Raw genomic sequence first — 8,287 nt, 5'->3', positions numbered from 1 at the left:
TCCCCCCTCCTCCTCACTGTTTTAGATTGCCTTTTTTCCTGCCGCTGCGTCCCCTCCCACCTCCCCCTCCTCCTCACTGTCTTAGATTGCCTTTTTCCCACCGCTGCGTCCCCTGTGGCCCTCCCGCCTCCCCCCTCCTCCTCACCGTCTTAGATTGCCTTTTTTCCCGCCGCTGCGTCCCCTGCGGCCCCTCCCGCCTCCCCCCTCCTCCTCAACGTTTTAGATTGCCTTTTTTCCACCACTGCGTCCCCTGCGGCCCCTCCCGCCTCCCCCCTCCTCCTCACCGTCTTAGATTGCCTTTTTCCGGCCGCTGCATCCCCTGCGGCCCCACCCCCCCAGGCCTTCCCATTCTACAAGCCCTCCCTACTCCCAGCTGCCACTCCCACCCTCCCCTCCTCTTATGGCAGCCGCGGCGGGGTAACAGGGAGCAACCTTTGACCCTGCTTCTGCAGGCAGGTCGCTCCCTGCTCCGCCATCCGCGCCACCTCCACTCCTTATTTTATTCTTCCTTTTCCCCGCCGCTGCATCCCCTGTGGCCCCTCCCCCCTCCTCCTCACGTCTTAGATTGCCTTTTTTCCCGCCGGTGCATCCCCTGCGGCCTCCCCCCTCCTCCTCACGGTTTTACATTGCCTTTTTTCCCGCTGCTGCGCCCCCTGCGGCCCCTCCCGCCTCCCCCCTCCTTCTCACCGTCTTAGATTGCCCTTTCCCCACCGCTGCTTCCCCTGCGGCCCCTCCCACCTCCCCCCACCTCCTCACCGTCTTAGATTGCCTTTCTTCCCGCCGCTGCGTCCCCTTGCGGCCCCTCCCTCCTCCCCCCTCCTCCTCACTGTTTTAGATTGCCTTTTTTCCCGCCGCTGCGTCCCCTCCCACCTCCCCCTCCTCCTCACTGTCTTAGATTGCCTTTTTCCTGCCGCTGCGTCCCCTGTGGCCCTCCCGCCTCCCCCCTCCTCCTCACCGTCTTAGATTGCCTTTTTTCCACCGCTGCGTCCCCTGTGGCCCCTCCCACCTCCCCCTCCTCCTCACCGTCTTAGATTGCCTTTTTCCCGCCGCTGCGTCCCCTGCGGCCCCACCCCCTCAGCCTTCCCATTCGACAAGCCCTTCCTCCTCCCAGCTGCCACTCTCACCCTTCCCTCCTCTTATGGCAGCCGCGGCACGGCCGCGTGCATCTGGCGCCCAAAGGCGCGCCAAAGCCAAGCCCGTCTGCACCCATCCGCGCCAAGACTGCGCCCAGCGCCAGTCCCCCTGGCCCTCTCAGACACACCTACTCCCCCCTCACCTTCCACTCTCTCAAACCAGGCCCCCGCTCCACGTGCACCCCATCTAGCCCCACACACACTCATGGCCCCTTCACCTGCCACACCTGTCATTTCTCCTGCTCCTCATCCCTCACACCACACACCAACCAGAGCGACCCCACCTTCAACAAACACAACACCCCCAACGCAAGACTCACCCGCTCTGCCCCCACCAACCAACCCCGCCGCACCCCAGCCCACAACCAGAACACACCCTGCAACAACACCCTCACGCACCACACCAACACCACAACCACCTCAACTGCCTGCTCCTCAACACCCGCTCCTTTCAAAAACATGCCATAGAACTCTGGGACCTCATCACATCACACTCATCTGACATCGCCTTCCTCACGAAACCTGGACCAACCCCTCCTCAGAACCCGACATAGCCATCACCACCCCCAAGGGATACAAACTCCAACGCAAAGACCCCCTCAACAGGCCAGGTGGTGGCATCGCCATCCTACACAGAGACACCTCAAAGTCACCACCAGCTCCCAAGACACTATCAACAACACAGAACACATGCACTTCCTGATCCACATCAACAACAACTACACCCTCAGAGGTACATTAATCTACAGACCACCAGGACCACGCCCCACCTTCTGCGACACCATCACCAACACCATCAGCTCGCACGCCCTCACCTCCACAGACTACATCCTCCTCTGTGATTTCAACTTTCACTTAGAAAACCTACAAGACCACAACTCTACCTCCCTCATAGACAACCTCACCAATCTCGGACTCAAACAACTGGTCACTGCACCCACCCACTCAGCAGGACACACGCTCAACGCTATTTTCACCGCAAGCCAACACATAGCCTACACCCACACCACCGAACTCGTCTGGACTGACCACCACTGCGTTCACTTCTCCTTCACCAAACCCTCCACACACTACCATCAACACACCACACCCTACCACATGTGGGACAAGATCCCCACAGAACGACTAAACTCCCAACTGGCCCATAACCCCCCCCACGCCAACAACCCCAACACAGGAGCACACAACCTCTCCAAATGGATCACCACCTGCGCAGACATACTAGCCCCCCTTAGAAAACACCTCGCCACCCGCAACATCAAGAATGCCCCATGGTTCACCCCTGAACTCCAAGACTCCAAGGGCAAATGCCGCCAAGCTGAGAAAATATGGTGACTAGAACCTTCTACAACCAACTTCTCCACCCTCAAAACCACCATTAGCATCCATCACCATCTCATACGCACCGCCAAACGAGATCACTACAAGACACTCCTTGACAACAACTCTCAAAACAGCAAAGAACTCTTCACCATCAATAATAAACTCGCCAAACCCAAAGCCAGCAACATAGACCCCTCACACACACAGCCCGTATGTGACGCCCTCTCCAACCACTTCCTCCACAAAATCCTGGACATCCACAACAGCTTCATACCACACCCACCCACCACACACACCCCTTGCTCACCCAACCCAAACCCCACTCTTGATCCCCCACCACTCTCTCCACCTGGACCCCCACCACACACGAAGAAACCGAAAAAAACATGAACTCCATTCACTCATGATCCCCCTCCGAACCCTGCCCACATTGCATCTACAACAAAGCCAGACCAACCACCGCCCCCATACTCTACAACATAATCAACTCCTCTTTCGACTCCGCCACCTACCCAGACCCCTGGAAGCACGCGGAAATCACTGCTCTCCTAAAAAAAAAAAAAGCCGACCCGGAGACCCTCTCCAACTACCGCCCCATCTCCCTCCTCCCTTTCCCCGCCAAGGTTGCCGAGAAATTAGTCAACGCCTGCCTATCCCACTTCCTCAAAGCAAACAACACTCTTGACCCCTCACAATCCGGGTTCCGGAAGAACCACAGCACGGAAACCGCCCTCATCGCATGCACTGACGACATCAGGACCAAAGTCGACAAAGGCGAGACCGTCGCACTCATCCTCCTAGACCTCTCCGAAGCCTTTGACACCGTCTGCCACCACACACTCCGCACACGCCTCCACAACATAGGAATTCGCCACAAAGCCTTAGACTGGCTCACCTCCTTCCTCGCCGACCGGACCCAGAGAGTCCGCCTTCACCCTTCCACTCCAACACTACCAAGATCACCTGCGGAGTCCCCCAAGGGCCCTCCCTCAGCCCCACACTCTTCAACATCTACATGATCCCCCTAACCAACATCCTCCGAGCACACGGAATCACTATCCTCTCCTATGCAGATGACACCCAACTCATCCTCTCCCTCACCGCAACCCCACCACCGCCAAAACCAACCTACACGCTGCTCTCCTCGACACCGCCAACTGGATGACCACTAACCACCTCAAGATCAACTCCAACAAAACCGAGATCATCATCTTCGGCCCCAACAAAACCACATGGGATGACTCTTGGTGGCCCACCGCCCTAGGCCCGCACCCACCCCGAAAACCACGCATGCAACCTAGGCATCATCCTGGACCCCTCCCTCTCCATGACACAGCAAATCAATGCTCTAACCTCCTCCTGCTTCCACACACTCCGCACTCTAAAAAAATCCTTCAAATGGATTCCCTCAGAGACCAGGAAGAAAGTCATCCACGCACTCATCACCAGCAGACTGGACTACTGTAACGCCCTCTACGCGAGCACCACACTCAAACTTAAACGCAAACTCCAGAGAATCCAAAACACAGCTGCACGCCTCGTCCTTGGCCTCCCCCGCCACGAATGAATCTCACCACACCTCAAATCCTTTCACTGGCTCCCCATAGACAAGAGAATCACATTCAAGATCCTCATTCACGCACACAAATCCCTCCACAATACCGGCCCAACCTACCTCAACGAAAGAGTGAACTTCCACACTCCCACATGCAACCTCCAATCAGTCGACCTCGCACTAGCCACAGTCCCCCGCATCCAACGCACCACCACAGGAGGTAGGTCCTTCTCCTACCTCGCCCCCAAAACCTGGAACACCCTACCCACCAACCTTCGCAAAACTAAAGACCTCCTGCTCTTCAACAAGAACCTCAAGACATGGTTGTTCGATCAGTGACCCTCCCTGCCCCCCACCCTCGATTCCCCCCCCCCCAGCACCTTGAGACCCTGACGGGTGAGTAGCGCGCTCTACAAATATTTTTGATTGATTGATTGATCTGTCCTGATTTTGTGTGTGCAATGTCGGGTGCTACAATCATGAAATGCCAAATGAAGATGATAATGGTGAAGAGGAAGGAGCTGACTTGTGACAAGATCTCATCAGCAGCCTTTTCTCATGAGTGTACTGTATGTCAAGAGATGCCATCACTTTGACTGTACATTGAACTGTAGTTGTGATATTGGGTGGAGTTAATACTTGGTAATAGTTAGGGAGCTGATGCTCAGGCAAAATCTGCCAGAGGGTGTTTGATGAGGTACCTTTTAACACATCCACATCTTGATGCTGTTGCTTTGTTTGTGTCGGATTTATTGTCATGTGCTTTTTTCTCCAGATGCTTGCTATGTGACTTGTGTCATGTGTACAGTTTCATACCTATTCTCCTTGTTTTGTTCATTGTTCAGGTACCTTCACCATGACATCTTCATGTGGGCGTTTCAGAGTTGTGACATTGGCACATATGTGATGCTTGTTTGGAGATATGAAGTGGACACAAGACTTTGGGCGTAGAAGACCTGTGCAAAGACGGCTTGCACAGTGATAGGATGGAAGTGCGAAATACTCACCTGGACTTGTTCCTTGATGTGTGGTGGCCATGATGCATCATGTGTGTCATCATGTGGTCAGACAATATGTAGTCTTAGCCCAAATTCCTGATATTTTCTCTTCACATTGGCTGAACACTCTTTTTGTGTGAACTGTATGTAGCTGTTGATGTGTTCCATCATTGTGGGCCAAAGTGCCTGTGGCACATCACTGACATTTGTTTGTGTCATACCACCAGATGCGGAAGGACTGGATTGTAATGATCCTGTGATCAGAAACTGTTGTACTGAAAGTTTGCCTGAGTATTGCCATATATGTTTGCTTATTATACAGGACATTGGCTGGTAAATCTCTTCCTTCCATGGTCTGGAGGTCTGTACCTGTAAATATGATCATTTACCCAGTGAGATTCAATCATGCATGATTGGCTTTGTTTCAGACATATTGATAACCTATGTGCTCAACAATGTAATAAAATTTCTTCTTTGGCAAAACACTTGTATGTACATGTGTGTGGGGAATGGTTTTAATCCTGAGCTGGAACTGTATACTTGAAACATATCCCTGCTTGCACAAGTACCTTGGAGCATCATTGTATGGTTCACATTGTCTGACATAGCTACATGGCTAAATGTAAAATTTAAGGCAGCAGACAATGGGTTTGTGATGGGTGAATTTATTGGAATTCAAAGAAACTACAAAGAAAAATATTTGTGACATGAAGAAACACAAATGTAACGTGAAGGGGTCAGTCATGGTGAATGAAATCATTGGAGTAGATACCACAGCATTGGAAGTCTAAAGTCCAGAGTATTCCTCCCATTGGAAATGGGATATGGTTTAGAATCCGTCCACAGAGTGTATGTGTGACACACAAAGGAGGACAATAAGGAAGAGGTTTATTGTTGGGAGTGGTGGGTGTCTTGCCATTCGTATCTCCTGGATTCTTTGCTGGACGTCCCCACTTGCAAGGGGGGGGGAATCAGCTGCTGCAGAGGCATGGGTGTCTGTGGGTGGTTGTGCCTCTGGCAGGGGATGTCGTTGCCTCACAGGAAGGGGTAGACAGTGGGGTGAAAGCTGTGCTCAGGGTTGTGTTGATTTCCCTCAGCACCCCTGTCAGGGTGCCCATGTTCTCGTTATGGGCATCCATTTCCTCAATTATGTCTCTCTAAAACTGCTTTGTTTCCAGGAGTTCAGTCAACACCAGGCCCATCACGCCTTGGGACTCCTGATAGACCTCCAAGATGTGGTTGACGGTGTCCTGGCCAGGAGCAGACCCAGTGGCCTCACTCCACTGGCCCACTGCATCCCTCCCACACACCATACCCCCATGAGCCTGTGCCCTTGGCACAGGGTGCCCTCTCCAACTGGGTCCTGGAACCTTAGTGTCAGGAGTGTTGAGTTGCACCTCAGGATCCAGGACTGGGGGAACAAGATGGTTGAAACTGTGCTAGGTACACAGGTTGGGGAGGTGAATCCTTGGCTGGGATGTTGAAGCAATAGGGCTGGGAGGTGATGCTGTGGCCACAGTGAGACTCACTGTTGCCATCTGACCAGGTTGCCCAGACAGGCTAGGACCATCCTCCACGTCCACAACTCGAGGAGTATTGTCATCACTGAGGGCTTCATCCAGGGGGATAGTGGGTGTCTGTTTGGTGGAATCCGTGTTCCCAGTGGCACCTCGAATTGTTAATGGGAAAAGTACATTGTTGCTGGTTGAAATGTGATATTTACCTCCAAAGGTTTTATGTTACTGTAAGCAATTGGACATTCTTAAGTTGTAAGTTAGCCCATTGTGCCATGTTACCATGTTATTGGACTATTTGACATGAGTGTGTGAAGCTTGCCTAAACTATCAGGCTAAAGCAGCCCATGAGATGTGCAGATCAGTTACACTTTGGATGATGGAATGAAAACAACGTATACCCAACAGTGAAGCCAACACAGTGGAGGGGCAACATATGCCTTTGACCATTTGGAGGCCTATTTGAGTGAGATACAGGCAAACCCAGAACTTTGTTGTATATGTAATTGTAGTCATCATGTGTGCAGTGATGTGTCAATTTATTTGCTGCCACTACCAATCTGGTGATGCAGCTTAAGGCCTTAGGAATACTTGGTGTACACAATTGGTAAGGTGACATTCATGTCCTCAATAGTTTAATCTTAGGGTAGTAGGTCAAGTTGGAGCTAGGTAGACAGACACTTCTCTGAGTTGAGCATGATCTGTATATTGCTCACTCACAGGTAAGTGCACTTCAATTGAGAGTTTACAAACAGGGGTATATGGGCAAGTGACCACTGGGCTGCTGGCTAGGATTACAGACACAGGACCTCCTGAGAGTTGCAGTCAGGTCACCCTTCTACTTACCACACTTGACAAATGTTATCCTCCAAGGTGAGTATACTTCAATTGAGATTTATCAAACAGGAGTATATGGGCAAGTGACCACTGGGCTGGTGGTTGGAATTACAGACAGACAGCCTCCTGGGATTTGCAGTCAGGTCACTCCTTCTACTTCTCACACTTGACAAATGGTGTCCTCCCAGGTGAGTACACTTCAATTGAGAGTTAACAAACAGGGGTATATGGTCAAGTGACCAGTGGGCTGGTGGTTGGAATTACAGACACAGGGTCTCCTGGGAGTTGCAGTCAGGTCCTCCATTTACTTCCCACACTTGACAAATGGTATCATCCCAGGTGAGTACTCTTCAATTGAGAGTTAACAAACAGGGGTCTATGGGCAAGTGTCCACTGGGCTGGTGGCTGGAGTTGCTGAAACAGGGCCTTCTGGGAGTTGCAGTCAGGTCACTCCCTCTACTTCACACACTACACAAATATTGGGTATTACATATCTGTAGGCAGACTGCATTTATGTTTGAGCATGCATTTACATGCTGAGTCATACCATGAGTCCTATGATTTTGTTTTTGATATTGAAAGACCTACAGGCACCATTTCAACTTACGAAATGTGATGGGCCTTGGTAGCCGAGCTGTTGGGTCTAACAATACACATTGACAATGTTACATCTCATAAACTCTGGGTATTGAATGTAGGTGAAGTACATGAACAGCACTGTGGCAAATGCTGAGCTGTGAGCATACAGATCATTGCAGTTTTGTGACAGTTTTTGTGTCGTAACTTACCAGAATCCACTCCCTCAGTTATGCCTGTCAAGCCCTGAGGATGCAAGATAGCCAAGACCTTCTCCTCCCAGAGAAAGAGTATTAATGGAGGACTGAGAGGGCCACCACCAGACTTGCTGGCCTCCATCTGTTGCCTGGA

Source organism: Pleurodeles waltl, chromosome 1_1, assembly GCF_031143425.1.
Source record: "Pleurodeles waltl isolate 20211129_DDA chromosome 1_1, aPleWal1.hap1.20221129, whole genome shotgun sequence".
In the NCBI taxonomy this organism is placed as follows: domain Eukaryota; kingdom Metazoa; phylum Chordata; class Amphibia; order Caudata; family Salamandridae; genus Pleurodeles; species Pleurodeles waltl.
This window is presented reverse-complemented; position numbering follows the sequence as displayed.